This window comes from Tyto alba, unplaced genomic scaffold (genome assembly GCF_018691265.1).
Source record: "Tyto alba isolate M040663 unplaced genomic scaffold, T.alba_DEE_v4.0 Super-Scaffold_27, whole genome shotgun sequence".
NCBI lineage: Eukaryota > Metazoa > Chordata > Aves > Strigiformes > Tytonidae > Tyto > Tyto alba.
This window is the reverse complement of record NW_024881301.1, coordinates 3,062,112-3,078,564: the sequence shown is the minus strand read 5'-3', so window position 1 is coordinate 3,078,564 and position 16,453 is coordinate 3,062,112. Positions and strand designations below refer to the sequence as shown.

Genomic DNA, 16,453 nt, shown 5'->3' with positions numbered 1-16,453 from the left:
GAGGGAGTACTTTGAAAGAAAACACCACCACAACGAAACAATTACTTACAGCAAGATAAAAGTCCACTGCTTCTTTATCTCTACTTATTCCAGAGCAGATAATGTGAAGCAGTTAAAGAGAAGCATCTCATTTCAGTGGAAATCCTCTCATGTGGAGAAGTTCTGAGCATGAAATTAACCTGTGGGGTTTTTTTAATTCCAAAATTTTCCCTTGTCAGATAGTTCCCCATGAAGCTTCAGGCCATCTCATTGCTTTTATTATCATCATACAGTTAGTATAATATTGTAGAGATCCCCATTAGAAAAGATATCCCCTACATAGGTGCCAGGACTATACAAAGTCGAGGTCTATACTATACTAAACTTGCATGTTAGGAAGACATGAGGCAGAGGTTTTTATCCAGGATGGCAAACCTAGTCCAGTCTTCAAAGACAGACATATCATACTTCAGAAAAAGGGGATAGGCTACAAAAGATCCATCAAATTATTTGGGGGGAGTTTCTAAATATTCTTCTGTGTGAATTAAGTGATTAATGGTCTTGTTATTTCTCCTAGTATCTCAGTAGATCTCGTGGTTGATAATTACATTTTGTTCTTCATTAAAATGTCACTCCTTTGCCAAAATCTTTGCTGGACTAATGGGTCAGACAGTCAACATCTGGTGGGATTAATCACTCCAGAGTATTCAAAAGCATCTCTAGTCTTGACCAAGGAAGCTGTTTTGGGATAGGAAGGGAGGACACGTGGAGGAAGAATTTGTGGAATCCAAGCTGGAGTTAATCTCTCTGCTGGCATTATCTGAGCTGCTCTATTATAAACCCAGAGTGCAGGGCTAAAGTTACTTACCTCCATACTGTTGTGCTCATGTACCTTAGGTGACATGATCATATATATTCATGCCAATAATGCCAACACAGCAAACCAGCAGATACTGCTGCCTGTAACTGAAAGCACTAAAACCCATGAGCTCGATTTTGCTGCCTTAAATCCACAAGGCAACATAATAGCTGCTGCTTTACTGTAAACAAAACAGTTTAAAAGTGGTTACTCTGATGAATGTGGTACAAACCCAAATAACCTTTAGCCTGCTGTTTACTGCACTTACAGTTGTTTAAAGTAATAGCTGATAGGAAGGCTTGGATAGCTGAAGAACAAGAAACCAGCATTGATTTAAGCATGTATCTTTACACAGTATGTGAGTGCATAGGCAGTGTCACTACCTTGGGCTGAGAGCACCGACAGCAGCACTCTTCTGGCCCCAGCTTCGTCACCTGAAGATGCTACTGTGGCTCCCTACATGTAACCACCCACTGGCACGAGGGTCCCATCCAGCTCATCACCAGGCACGCTCAAATACGTGAGCGCTTCACAGTCTGCTCTGGTGTAAAACCACCGAGGTCAGCACAGTCCAGCTTCAAACCAGCTGCACGCAGACGCTGTCACGTGCGTGAGTCTGAGGAGCGCCTTTGCTGGCTTTGCTGTCGGGTGGAAACCTCCAGCACAGGGGTAGTGGTGTCCTGGTGAGGAGAGTCATCTGCAAAGAGAGCGTGGCTCAGCCCCGCTGGCAAATCCTGTGGCCTCCAAAAGACGCAGCAGTAGCGCACTGTCTTCATTTAGGTAAGACGGCGTTTAGGAGCAAGCAAGCATGACCAAAATGATGCATTGCGTTAATGCACAAACTGGACAAATCCCTGGAAAAACTGTGTGTGCACAAGAAAAAGATTCTCACAGCTTTCTGTGAGGTCTACCTTATCTGCAAAGACTGTCACTCTTGGTTATTCATGATTTATGTCAGCAGTGTTTTTTCAATTATAAAAGAGCTGGAGGGGGTGAGGAAGGGTATGCTTTGCATGAATGTTAAATGCAGTCTACCTGTACTCAAGAATTAACTTTCATATTTAAGCAGGTCAGTCTTTAAATCAGTTTTGTTAGTCTATTTGAGTTCTGATGCTTTAAAAAGTACCTTACTTGTGTTAGTGTGCCGAAGGCTGATAGTTATATTTTTTATAGAAAGATCACAGAGCTATGTGACTTAAAAAATGTTTTGAAGTCTGTGTTCCCATGTAGCTCAACTTATTTAAGTAAGCCGTACTAAGGTTTTGTCTTTGTGTTAATACGATTCTAATGAGAAGCGGACTAATACTAGCTTAGGCCTAACATTATTAAAGCCTGTTATTTCTTTGCTTTTCATATTCCCCAATTTGTAACTCACACTGGGTAGCAACCAAAGTGCCTGCTGGGAGACTTTTTAAGTAGGTTTTCTTTGCAGCCCATTTGCTTTCTTATAATTGAACAAGGTGGGGCTGAATCTGCCAGTCAATTTTAAAAGGCTTTTTGTAAGAAAGTTATGAGCCACCACCTCATGTTTAGAGCTGTGATTGCTTTTGAAAAGGACTGTCTTTTCAAAAGAGATCTCACTTTGTCAGACATTGGAAAAGTTTACTTGTTTTCTAGAAATACAATTATCCCTGGAGTTCTAGAAGTAGTAACAGTGAAAAGGCTAAATGAAGCTGAAATCATTCATATAATTTATGTCAGTTGATCAGCTGACACAAACAGTCACAGCCTTATTTTACCACATCAGAGTATTGAAACTACTGTGCCCAAATTCTGTTGAGATTTCTGGTGGGTTGTTATGTACTCATTTGTTAAGGTTATTCAACCTGTTTACTGTCCGTAAGGCTCTGGTTCTATATTATTAATACTGGGCCACTACAGCACATGGGAAGAGAAAGCCGATCGGGATCAGGGAGGAAATTGCATTTCTGCCTGCTTAGCTGGAGCACCCAAATCATGATTCACACTGACGACGCTTTATACTGCGTCTCTGAGTTATTCCTCATCCAGTACCAGTGCGAAGAGGACAGTGAATACCTGATCTGTCATACAGTCTGTGCAACCAAAGTTATCCCTTCAACATTTCTAGAACAAATCTGAGGCAGTCAGGTGAGTTGTACTACTTGAGTGCCTTTCATCATCCAGCTGCAGCACTTCACTTCCCCATTGCTAGGTATCTATGGCCTTGCATGATTTCTCTTGGAACCACAACTTCAGACAATTAGACCCCAATTCTTTAAAATCCATCTGCTTTACTATTAAACTGTTAAACTGTGAAGTCTCATCCTGTTGTGTATAATCTCTCTCCTTCAGAGCAGCCCAGCTGAGGCACCGGGGAGGCTGCCCAGCAGCAGCTCGTCCACACTCCTGCTATGAAATACGTGTGTCCTCCCCAACTCACTGCCACTGGACCTGACCCTGGCTGCCATGGGTGTCTGAATAATACAGGAGTTTGCAGATAAGCAGGGCTTTGTAAATAACATAAGGCCACTGCTGGTGGTGCTAATGTTCTCCCAGCAGAAGCAAAACTGTGTACCACAGGTCTGGTACGTCAAGCACTATGTCTCTGTGAGACATGAAAATATCAGGGGTTGTTTTATACGTTTTAGCAAACAGGTTTAAACATTAGCAAAAATGCCTTGGTCTTACTTTCATATCATCACTGGGACTGGTAAGAGCAGATATGTCATTGGTGACACTCTTTTCTAGCCGATACACCAGATATCATGGCATTGCTACAAAACTCATTACCAGTCGTGTTTGAACCAATGGCTTGGGGAACGAACATATCTGGAGGTTGGAAACACACAATTATGTCGATATCCAAAGAGATCTTTCTCCTGTTGCATGGTGTTAAGTGTCCATGGTGTCTTCTCCACACAAGGGGCAGTAGTCCCCATTGAGCGCAGACTCATCTATTTAATCAGTCCCAAAACTGTTTAGGAAAATGAACTCTGATCCAGCTGGAAAGGCCGTTAGCACTGTTTACTCACAGCTACTTGCTCCCTTACCACTAAATGGGGTTCTCTCCTTCTTTCCACTGTACACAATGCATTGAATAATTACGGTTCTAATTTAGTGTCCTGTGAACGCCTGAGGGATGAAATCAAATGTATTTTTTATTGTCTCAGAAATATGCACAGGTTGGTGGACAATTTTTCATATATATGTGTTTTTTCTTTCTACTATTGCTATTTCCCAAGTTTTTTGTTGACATTATTTGCTGATTGCATTTTGGGGCCTGCCTTTAACACCATTATGTCACCAGGACAGGTGCTAGGACAAGCCCAGGAAAGATCTTCCTGTAAGTGATCTCACTGCTGTACAAGCACCCAGATGATATCATCTCAGCAGCACCGATGCTGCAGTGTAAGACTAGATCTAGACACTACTGATGCTATACGTAAACCTTTGACATCTATGCACATGCTGCCAGCTCTTCATCACCCAGGTACTGAGGGGTTAGGATACTTCAGAAAATGGAAGAATCCAACGCCTGTGTCGTTGGTTGATAACACTAGAGATAGTACTGATGCTTCCAAATCTAACCTTCACTGCAGCGGGTCCAGCTCAGCTGTCTAGGCAACATCTCCCCCATTCCTCCTTTTTCCACAGTAGCATATTAGCTCTCATAGCAGGGCAGGTGAATGCAGCTGGCTCAGCTCTAGAACAAGGATGAGGACCCTTGCACAGGCCTCCAGCAGAGCCCCCGAGCCCCGCAGTGGTCAGCAGTGCGAGGCGTGAACACTTTAGCTCAATTCTAACAAAGTTTGTTCACTTGGCCCCAACACTGCATAAAGCTGGCGATTGACATTCTAGAGAGAAGCTGGCTCTGGATGCAGTCTAGTCTTGTGTATATTTATCCCTACTCGTCCACTAATGAACTTCACAAGAATAGCAAAGAAAGAATAGAGGGGTCTTGGAACATAGGCCTTGGAAAACTGGGTAATCTAGCAAAGGAGAATTGAGAGTTGGCAGTAAATGAAGAGCTTCAAGGTGCAGCATTTTGAGGGGGGTTCACTGGGTGATAGTGGAAGTCCAAAATTTCAGGTGTGATTTCACTGAAGACAAAAATATTGTTTGAAAGGAAAAGAAAAAAAGGGAATGGAATTAGATAGGCTGACCTGTAAAAAATACAAAGGGGAGGGTGTGAGAAGAGGGGCCTCTCTTCTCATATCAATCTTAGATCTTCTCTCTGCCTGCCAGAAGATATGAAAAGGTTAAAGTGCTGTTATCAAGGAAGAACTATTTTGTGCATTTGCTACTCATCCTGCTCCCCTGCTATTAAATATCCTATTTGATTTGTTGTTGCTAATTCCTTAAAGTGTAATTACTATTTGACTTTATTTTGTACTTTATAACTTCTGTTCAATTCTCAGAAAAGTAGTCCATGACTGGCCAGTTGAATGTTACACAACTTTCTGCCCTAAATTATAATCTGAGCAAAATCTGCCTTTGGGGAAAATTCTTCACCACAGAATGAAAGAAAAAGAATGATATTCACCATAATTTGTCACTGGACTGATACAGCGTTCAACAAAATAAATGCACTGTATACCAAGTATTTGAATTAGTTGCTGGGTAATTCAAAAAATAGGGATATTATAGGCATTTTTTAAACAGAAATCTAACATTCTTCAATTTAGTCAGCTTTTCAAATGTTTCTGTTCTGCAAACTTAATAGCTGAACAGGAAAGAGAGTCTTGCAGATGGAATGCACAGATACAGCTACAGAAGAGATAAAAAAAAAATAATTTATTTGATTCATAGTCTCTTGCTACTTCTTTATCTTCTTGTAGCTTGAGAAATGCTTGGCTAAGTGAAGTTCTATGGTTCTTTATTGTGGAGAAATACTTATTTTGTTTTAATAAATCAGGGCTTTCCCGTTTCCTCCATAAATCAGGGAAGTGAAGCAATCCTATTACTTTTTTTCCATGTACATCCAGATGATGGAGTCTCTACTCGTCTGAGTGTTATGACTAAAGTCAACAGTATTATCAATGAAAAAGTTACAATTTGAGATGATCTCTTTGAGATGACTGGTTCTCTTCTGTAGCCAAGTACGTGTGCACTCGGTGTCACACAGCATAAACCAGGAGAGGCTGGGATCGCTGCCCTCAGCCAAAGCAGTAGAGTCCAGGGGGAGATATTCACTGGGGTAGTAACACTAACCAGCTCCTGTGTGATTAGGTGTTAACCTCCATTCTTGTTCCTTCTGCTACCAGGCATGAATGATACTTAGCCCCTGGAGCTCCATTTTTCTGTTTCTGTCTCTGTTTTCGCAAGAGGAAATATAAAATGCTGTGCACTTCAGCTGACCTTAACTTTGTGAGATAGTGAATGTATCCTTTTGCCATTCACCCCGTTCTGTTGTAATCTTAATGCAATTTGTTAGAGAAAATAGAGCCTTCTTTCCACTACCTACCTGTACTGCACAGCTGGCACTAGCATTGGATGGGGAATACTCTAACCACGGATCCGAGCAGATATAACTATCCAGTCTTTCCCCTGGTGAACAGTTCCATGCCTCCATCAAAAGCAATCTCTTCGTAAAATTAAATCCACTTTGTTCAGTCACTGAGCCAACTGCTCTCCAAAGCCAAATAGATGTTGATGCTAGACTCCAACGTCTTACTGCTGTTTTGTTTCTTTTACAGTTTCAGAGTCGAAGTTCAGATGACTTTTATTTTAAGTATTATATGGTTGTAATGGACATAAGGGCTGGTCAGAAGATTGGGTAAGTAGATCTACAGCAGCACTTACCACCTGCACTTAGCCAGACTTGACTTGCAAGACTACAGTAAGCAAGAAGATCAGGATGAAGGAAGGGAAGCAGAAGACTGAAGAGGCAGAGGCGGGGTTGAAGGTAGCCACAAGATACCACCCCCAGGCTGCAGAATGGTTTGGGGTGGAGATTTGCTGTGAAGATGTGAGAAGAGGCATAAGAAGAGGAAGCCAAGATGAGATCTGGGCTCCAAAGGGGCCAGCACTTTGTCTGTTCTTTTCGTTCATGGCTGCACACCTCTCTCTGCCAGCCTCTGTTGCCAGGGTTAGAGAAAGGGTGCAGGGTAGAACCCAGGTTTCTGCAGGATTTTGAGAAAACTGTGGAGCTATCTGCAGGCTTCTGCTCAGAAGGGACTAGTTGTTCCTCTTTCGCAGGGCTTCTGTAGCCACCTTACTCCAATTCCCACTCCATGAGGATAGGAGAAACTAAAGCCTGAGTTCTGGGCTCTTTCCAGCCACCCTCACGTTACTACTTCTTCCCAGCCAGCTTTGTCCTGAGAAGCCGGGTTCTGCTATGCAGCCTCTCCTGAGGGCCAGAGCACTCTAGGGTTAGGATTAGCTGTGTCCCAGACAATAAACTCCTCAGCCGAGAACTCTTTTTGCAGCCCTCAGCTTCCTTTGGTAGCTGTCTGGCAGTCCCATCTCAACTATCACTCTGCTTCTCTTACCCTAACCCAAACTCTAACCCCAACTGTCACAGCCCCTGCCTAGCTCCCCCCACAGCAGTAGGTAGCTCTGTGCTTTTCTCTACGTGAACCCAGAACGTAAACCCCCAACCCTAACCCTAGAATGACCCTTTGTCAGATACCTAGCCATGGCTCAGACTACCTCAAAGGAGAATTGATTTTGCAGCTCTCAGTTTCTGCCCCTAAATTAAAGCCTTTCTCATTCCCTGTACTTACCCTCAGGCAAGCTTCTCAGCTCTTCCCCATCTGAAACTTCCTCAGGATAGAAGATAGGGTAAAAATTAAACTTCGGGTAAGAACAAGGCTTCATACTGACCTGACAGTGCAGATCCTCTGGACTTGTCTCTAGCCCAATACTCTGCATAGCTGATTGGAAATCTCAAATCTCTGCAGAGGTCCCCAGAGACCTTAAATGTATCTTGGTACACTCACCTGGTCTCCAAAACCAAACAGCTGGTAATAGAAAAAGAAGAAACCAACTTGTGAATGAATAAGCAGCATCTCGTTGCAGCCTGCTTGATTTTATAGCATTTCTTCTAAAGTCAAGGATTCTGGTAATAGAAGAGAAGGAGGCAAAATGCTAGAACAGAGTCTACATGCCAAAAATAAATTGCATCCTTTCGTGATGCTATTATCAGAGCTGCAAAACAGTACTCCAGAGAGGCTGCAGGCCAGATCCTCAGCTGCTGCAACCTGAGGGAATTCTGTACCCAGCAGAGCTGTGCAGGCCAGGGTGAGCTGCCCACCTGGCCGCCCTTCTCACCTGCAGTCAGCACGTTCCGCACGGCAGCAGCTGGCACGAATTGCACAAGTGCAAAAGCAAGTGTTCATAGTACTTATTTTCACACATGGAATTGGATCAAGATGAAGTTTTAGATGGACTCAGTCCACAAATACCAGTGGAAAAATGCCAGTGACATAGATCACCAGGTTGATAAATGTTTTCACACTGTGCACACCGGTAATATATAAAGAAGCCCAATCCTTCAATTTTATACAGACCTGAGTATCTTTTTTTTTTTTTTTTTTTTTTTTTTTGCCTGAGTAAAGGTAATGTAATTGTACAAAGACATTTGTGAAGATTCTTAGGACTGAGACCCTTAGTAGAACAAACTGTGCCGTAACAAAATATTATATTAGTTTTTTGGCTCTGTGCACCACTATTTTGCAAGAGCTCGGAATTACTTGATTGGTATCAACTACATACTGAATTGCGGAGTTAGATTGTTAAGAATTTTGCTATCTCTTGTAATTTAAGCTGCTAGACAAAAATAATGGATACATAAGGTTGGACGAAACACAAAGGTCCTACCTCCTGTGAGAAAGAATCAACACTATGTAGCATATTCCTGAAAGGAGTTTGTCTGTCTTATTCTTCTAAAACTTCCACAATGGGAATGCTTTAAGAAATCTCTTCAAATGCTGAGATATGCTGGGAAAATGATGATCTAACATATATTTCTCTTGCTGCAAATTAATTCTCATCTTACTCATCAAGACAAGAAGACTTGAGTTTCTCTGCAAGTCTTTTACCCGGGTAAAGAATGCTACCAGGTCATCACTCAGTTTCCCTTTTTTCTAAATTAAATAAATTTCATCACTCCTTTTCCTCCCCTCTAGTCATTCTTGCTTTATTTTGTTCTTAGAGTATTCCAAACTGAGTGCACAACCCCAGTAATTAGTGCTGAGTAGCACAGAGTGATTATCCTTTTATTCACCAGAATTACATTTGTTCAGCTTATGGGGCAGTAAAGTCATTGCAGGGGCAAATGTTTTTTTCAGCAGCATTATACTATTAACTAATCCTGGGTTCATGATTGACCGTAGAACCCAGAGCCTTGCCTCCAGTACCACTGCCTAGCCAGCTGTTCTCCACTTCGCACCTCTGCATTTGACTTCTCCCCTCTAAGAGGAGTCTTTTGCATTCTCTATTGAATTCGATCTTATTGATTTCAGAGCATTTCACCAGTGAAGCAGGATTATTTTAAATTCTAATCCTGTTCGCCAAAGCGTTCACAAACCCTTCCATCTTGATGTCATCCACAAATTTTACTCTCTGTATAAATCATTACTCTCATCCAAGTCATTAATGGAAGCATTGAGTAAAACTGACCCCAGACAGACCCTTGTGGGACCTCACTTACAACATTCCCCTAGTTTGACAATGAATCACTGGTAATTACTCTGGACAAGTGGTATTTCAACCACTTGCACACCTGCCAGACTGCAGAGTGATTTTAGCCTGGCCTCTTTTTTATTAGTTCAGCACATAACAACATCACACGGGACTACATCAAGAGCTTTTAAAAAGCCTTACTCACATCTGATGCTTACTATATACCAGCTAGGTCAGGGATGCCCAACGTACATATCTTATGGACTGTATCCTCCAAGTTAGTGCTTGTAGCCCATACCCAACTGCCAGGTATCTGCCTTACCTATGTAGGCAGTAAATTACCTTGTCCCAACAGCACAGAAGCAGGGCTCCAGCTGACCAGACATGGTCAGAGGGTAGGGAGGGATTCACCAGTATCCAGGATCTTTGAAGCACTTGCCCAGTAAATCCAGCACCTACAGAAAGGGATGGATTTCTGCAGACATGAAGTGGTTTATGGGCATGAAGTTTCCATAACAGAAGGAAAAAGTAAGGCACCTCCTGCATGCCTCCCGAAGACATCACGTCACCAGCAGCAACAGGAGTTGGTGCCTATGGCACTAGGCTGCTTGTCCTAAAGATTAGATCCATTTAACAAGATTTGTTCTTCAAAAGTCTCTGTTGCCTGACTATATTCTACATGTTTAGGAATAAACTGTATTTGTTTTAAAATGTTTCTCAATGACCGTCCTAGCATGACTGCCCTGAAAGTCCCTATTGTCATCATTTGCTCCTTTTTAATGACAGTCCTATGTTTATCCACTGGGATTTTTCTTCTGGCAGCTGTCAAAGATTATTGTTAGCGCTTCTAAGCCTGCTCCAGTGCTTTAAATTTGCTAGGGTAGAGCTCAGCAGGCCTGGCTGATTTCAGTGTATCTGCATCTCCTAAATGTTTAAAACATATTCTGTCCTTGACTTTGGACTTTTCTACACACCTGTTAAAATGAAGCATGCTAGGCCTCTGGGTACCAGCACTTTGTCTGTGACTAAAACCCATCAAATATGTCAATCTTGGTGTCACCTGCTTTTCTTCTCGTTCCCCACTGAGCAGCAGACCTTCCTTCAGCCTTCCGCCGTTTCTAACATCTTTTCAAACTCACCATTACAATTTGTCCCATGTGGCTCTTTTTGTGCCTTTCTGTGTCCTTCTATTCAGGCACCCTTTGTCCCTGTATCCCTTTCTGTACAGTTGCTTTTGTGTGGTCCCAGTGTTGTTTATTTTACAAGGTGAACCTGGCAGTGCAGTAGGGTATTTCTACCGTGCCAGGGCTCATTGCATTCACAAGGACAGAAGACTCTGCAGTCACACAGTAGCTCCCTGTCATGCAACATAGTGTGTACACAACCAACAAAGCAACTTTGGCTTCTTTAGAGCCAACAGTGGATTAATTTATGGCCATGTTATCCTCTCAAGATTGTACAACTCCATATTCACACCCTGCACGTGCCCATATTTGATGTGCGGGCCACTGTTGCTTTGAGTGTCTGCTTCCATAAAGAACTTTCCTTGTAACTGTTTGAAATGGTGGGTATGGATACACCTAGTTGCCATAAGGATAGCTCCCATTTTTCCTTTGCAGATCTTAAAGCATTTACAAGGGACCCCACCCTTTCTTTTTGCAGGTGAAGGAACAGAAAGGAAAGGGCTGTGCCAAGGGTAACACTCAACTCAGACTGGGTTGGGAAGTGAAAAGGGGTTGCCAAATCCCCATCCCACATTCTTGCAGCAGCCTCACATTACCTCCACAGATGAACCACTGACTTCCCTCAGTATGGGGAGAGGTCCTGATGGTACATGTTTAACTTCACTTTCCATTTTAAAATGCTGCATACTATTTAGCTGTTTGGCACAGACAGCAGAAATGTGCTAACGAAATTAAAGTCTCTGTAAAGCCCTAGATTGCTCCAAAGCATCACTACAATATCCAGCTTCCAAACTCTTTAAAGCTAAAGCTTTTGCATTTGCAAGATGTAGAGCACAACAGCACAGTAATACACCATACACTACATTAATGCAAATAAGTCATAAACTTGAATATACCGGCTGACAATAATTGTGTAGCACAACTTTTTCACTCTCTCCAAAGATGACTGCGACTGCTAGAGTGTATTGTTTATGGAAGATAAAAACTAAAAGGGAATTAAATCTTTTCCTAGTGTAACCAGTGACCTTTACTGTTTCAGCCTGTCAGACAACCTGAAATCTGATTGTTTGAAAGAACATAGTTTGGTGAAAAATCACTCTGCCTCCTCACAGCCTCCCGTGGTATGCATTTGTCCATCTTTCTCTCCAAAACAGCTGTGCTCCTCTCAGATTCCCTTCAAGCCCATTATTTTCTCTGGTAGACAGGCTGGACTTGTAGGGCGAGGGTGAGGGCCCCTCGGAGCTCATCGGAGAAGCAGTCACACAACGGCAGCTTTAAACCAAGGGAATGCAGACGTCTCTTGGTCTCACTGGTTACAAGTAATGGCTAGTAACACTTGCCATTAAAAAGGGTTTAAACTCCTCTTGGAGTAGGATAAGTGCTACTCTCAGAAGGTGCTTTGGAAGAGTTAGATGTGAACAGTCCCCTCATTTTGCAAGCAAATAAATGTCTGTTGCAATGTATTCCTGGTACAGCACAACCTCTCTGGGACTGCCATCACATTCTGAATAAAACTCACGCAGCTACCACAAAGCTAACAATTTAGTAACAGACTTAATCACAATTCTAACTTCGAGGTCATTAAGAAAGCACAGAGTTACACACGTAATCTGGTGCTAAACAATCAACACTGTTTCCTTCTTCTAAGGAGTAAATAAAATTATTAATGAAAAAATTACAGTAACATGGTGTACAAAGTGTTTTGTAGTTCACTGCCAACATATTACCCACTGAAATTTTTTATTTCTATATAGCAGAAATCCTATTTCTTTCTGTGACATCTCAGTGTTAAGCGCTGCATTTTCCCAGAGTGAAGTATGGACTTTATTCTCTGTCCTGTAATGAGTCAAGGAAACCACTAACATACAGTGTCAGTATTTTTACTGTTATTATCTGTATTCTGGCATTTCCGACAAGCTAAAGATCATAGTAATGATGATGTATCCAAAAGTCCAGTTTGGCTAATGTACCCAAATGGAACAAATTCAGTTTATTATTTGATTTTACAGGCACTTAATCATACAAAATGATGCCTAGTTGGCACAGTGATAGATGAACTAGGGAAAGATTAGATTTGTTAACGGTGACATTAAGATCAGCACTATCTAGTGTGATTCCTGCTCTCCTCACACTCTCTTAGTGTAGAGTTAATGTAGGAGGTGTGATCTCTCATTCTTCAGCAATGGGGGGGATGTCAGATTAGGAACCCCAGAAGCTGACACCAAATGGTGGGAGGGCTGCTTGGTCAAAATGTGCCATTATCATGTCTGTCATCTTCATTGTTAAAGCGCCATTTACATTACCGAAGAGGAAATCAGCTATGTATGGAAAACTTGAGAGGACTGTTACAGAGCACATCGTTTTTCATGTTATTAAATGTAAAATGTAGGAAAGCCAGTAAAGGGTCTGCAAATTTCTTCATGAATTGCTGGCTGGAAAGAAGAGCTGGTCAATGTGTGATAGGACAGCTTGCTTAGAAGGTGCAACAGAAAGGAGGGTCAGGAGTGCAGGAACTACTTTGAGCTTCAAACAAAACTGCAGCCGAGACACTTCTCTTGTGCTGGAAGGGAACAAGACAAGCCACACAGTAAAGGAGCACATTAGATTCATGTGTTTTTTTATGGATGAGACATCTTAAAAATTCAGGGTGAAAGATAATAGGGCAGCTAAGGAAGAACCTATTGTTAAGTTTGGCCTAGAATTACATTTCATGTTTAAATGACTCCTGGTCATTCTCGGTTTCCAGCCTTGTAATTAGGATCTTGACCTTACACCTGGCTGGAACGACCCTTTAATCTAATTAATGTTTGCGTTTGACTAGTGTTGAGATGACAAGCCCAGGTGAAGCTAACAAACTTCCGCGTATTTTCTGTCTTGTGAGGTAATCCAAATGCATCCACATAAAGGAGCATGAAGAGGCCGCTTCTGGAGGAACTGCTCCCCAAGATACGTATAAAGGATCGGCAAATGGATCTAACAAAACCTAGAACAGCATAAAGCCTTGACGTCCTGTTCCTGTAGTACTCTGCCAGGAATCAAAGCACTTTTCTATGGGAATTTTGCTTTCTGTGTGACGATAGTTTGTTGAAAAGCAGCCTGCTAACTCTAGTCTCAATCCCCCTTAACAACATTACCTCTGCTGCCATGCAAAGACCGTCACAGCCAGGTAAATGACCCATAGAGAGGGGAGTCCTTTGGCCACTTATCCTTGGAAGATCATGTTCCAGAGAATGAAAGAATATGGTTTATCATGATGAAACTGCCTATAAATGCAAATAACTTAGTGCCATGTTAAAACAGTGATGAATTTAGCCCATAATTTCAAGAAAGGAAGCAACACTCCCCATCAAAGCCTCAGAAGCTATAATTTATAGCAGCCCCCCCAGTTAGCAGCCCAGAGAGCTATGAACACCCTCAGCACCATTAGCATCTTTACTGGATCTCTACTCAGCATCATCTCTTGGTATATTCTCTTGTGAGCTAGAAACAGATTTTAAGAACAGGTTCTCCTATGGTCTGATCTCCTTTATGTCACCCTTCTCTCAGTACTGTTACTGTCACCTAAATGTCCCTGTTGAAACGCAAGTCTGCCCTTACCTCATCATTACAATGGCAGAATCCCTTGTTGCAGGCTCACTCACTTCATCCTCTGTGACACCGCCTTTCCCCCTTGTTTTCCTACTATACTCTGGTAATAATAACCAACCTCCATAACTGATAGCATCTGCAGACACACAGGCTTCCCTGCTGGCTTCCCATCACCCACTGTACCTAATTTCAAGCTTCCATTTCAATCTTTGTGTCCTCCATGACCTCACACTTTACTTCAGCTGTTCTGTCACCTCTTATGCACTCTATCCCTCCCACGTTCCCAGTGCATTTTACCAAGCCAGAGGGTACCATCAGGCCACTCTCTGTGGTATCTGCTATGCCTGAATGGCATTCTCATCCTCTTCTCACCTCTTTCCCACTGCTTCAGCAGTGTAAGGAGGCCAGTAACTGCAAAATGGTGTAACAGGGCACTGGTGTGAGGATCCAGCGCTGTCTGTCCAATGCTGAGCTCAACCCCCTCAGACTGCTTTTTAAATGAGATTAGATTTTTATATATTTGCACGCAGTTGGATCGTGTAACACCCTAGCTATCTATCAAGGCATATTTGAGCCTCCAGCATGATCAAATCTCTCCCTTTTTCACTCTTCTGCTTTTCTCCAGTCAGAGCTGGGGTCTCCTCATGTTGTTTTCGGATCTGTAAGAGCATCAACCTTGACACCAGACCAATGTGGCAGCACCCCAAGAGCCCTCAGCCCTCCTGACACCATGTAACGAGCAGGACCCAGACCCTTAAATGTTATTCAAGTTCAAGGTGAAATATTGCAGCTAAAGCTACACATATTGTTAATCGCTTTCGTAAGTGTATGGGAAAATCCATGAAAGCCAAACAGAAAAAAAAAAAAACCAAAACACCCCACTTCCACGTTGTGCCGTTTTAAAGACTGTGCACTGCATTTCTAATGCAACCAAAAAAAAAAAAAGTGTCTTATTTTCAGGTAATACATGACGGATGAAAGGAAACATGACGCTGCTTCTCTGAAACGTGCTGAATTTTATTCTCGGGTACCTGTGCCTTGAGCCTACACGGTTAATCCCTGTGGTTTATCTGTCCAGAGCTGGGAAAAAAAATAAAAGTGGGTCACAGAACTTTAGCACTAGAGAGAATTCAATTCCCTCACCAAACCGAAATGTGCTAATTTTGAGAACCGCAGGATCAGCAGCAGCTTTTGTTGTTCATCACTTTCTATAGCCGGGCTACCTATTGTGCAGGGAAGGCTCCTACCCGCCCCCACGCCACCCCCCGCGCCTCAGCAGCCACCCACGGTACCACCGAGCACGTACCGCTCGCACCTGCAGACCCCAAACCGGGACGAAAAGCTGTCAACCGTGCCTGAAATCCCATGTTCTTTCCCCAATACGTCACTGCGCTGGCTGTGACGGTGCAAAAGTTGCGGGCTGGGGGGGGGGGGGGGGGGGGGGGGGGGAGGCTCCCTCCGTGTAACGAAACACGGCTGGGGAGAGCACCGCCCGTGCTTGGGGGGTGTGGGGGGCTTCTCCCCGCCGTGGCACGGCCGGACCGACCTCCCCGTATTCGTCTGTCTGTCCGTCCCCCCCACGCCCGGACCGACCCCGCCCGGGGCAACACCGGGAGAGGCTCAAAACGTGCCTCGCCCCCAGGGGATATGGCGGGGGGGGGTGACGGGAGAAGTGTGTGTGTGCGTGCGTGTGTGTGTGTATGTAAGGGGGGGGGGGTCGCCGCCACCGCGCCGCGCCCCGTCCACTCCCACCCCGGGAGAAGCCCCGGCCCCGCCCCGCCCCGCCCCGCGAGAAGAGGATGACATCATCCCTCCCGCTCGCCCGCCCCGCCGCTCCCCCAGCCCGCCCGCCACCCCGGGAGGGAAAGGGGGGGGGTCGTGCACACATCCCCTCACAGAACCGCGCCCCACCGGGGGGTTCGGGGGGCGGATATGCCGCCCCACGGCTCCGTCCCGCCGCCTGGCCTCGCCCCTGCCCCACACCCCACTACGTCATCCCTCCTGCCGCCTCCCCCCCCCTCCTCGCGCGCGCGGCGGTGCTGGCGGGGAAGCGTCCCCCGACGGGGGCGGGGGGGGGGGGGAGCGCCAGCGCCGGGCAACGGCTTCGCGTCGGCTTCGCGGGGAGGAGAGCGCATGCGCAGCAGCGCCGCGCCGGCGCGGTGGGGCGGCGGCGCATGCGCAGGGCGGGAAGGGGCGGGCGCGGCGGGCGGGCGGCGGGGCAGCTCCTGCGCTGACACCTGCAGCATGTGCCAGGAGC

General features: G+C 44.4%; 1 long non-coding RNA gene across 1 annotated transcript; it reads left to right on the top strand.

Moving 5' to 3' along the window:
• Positions 1 to 1,444: 1,444 nt before the first annotated feature.
• On the top strand, positions 1,445 to 5,153 carry LOC122153955. Its single transcript, XR_006165813.1, has 2 exons — positions 1,445 to 1,618; positions 3,152 to 5,153. It is a non-coding gene; the product is annotated as an uncharacterized LOC122153955 (long non-coding RNA).
• Positions 5,154 to 16,453: the final 11,300 nt, after the last annotated feature.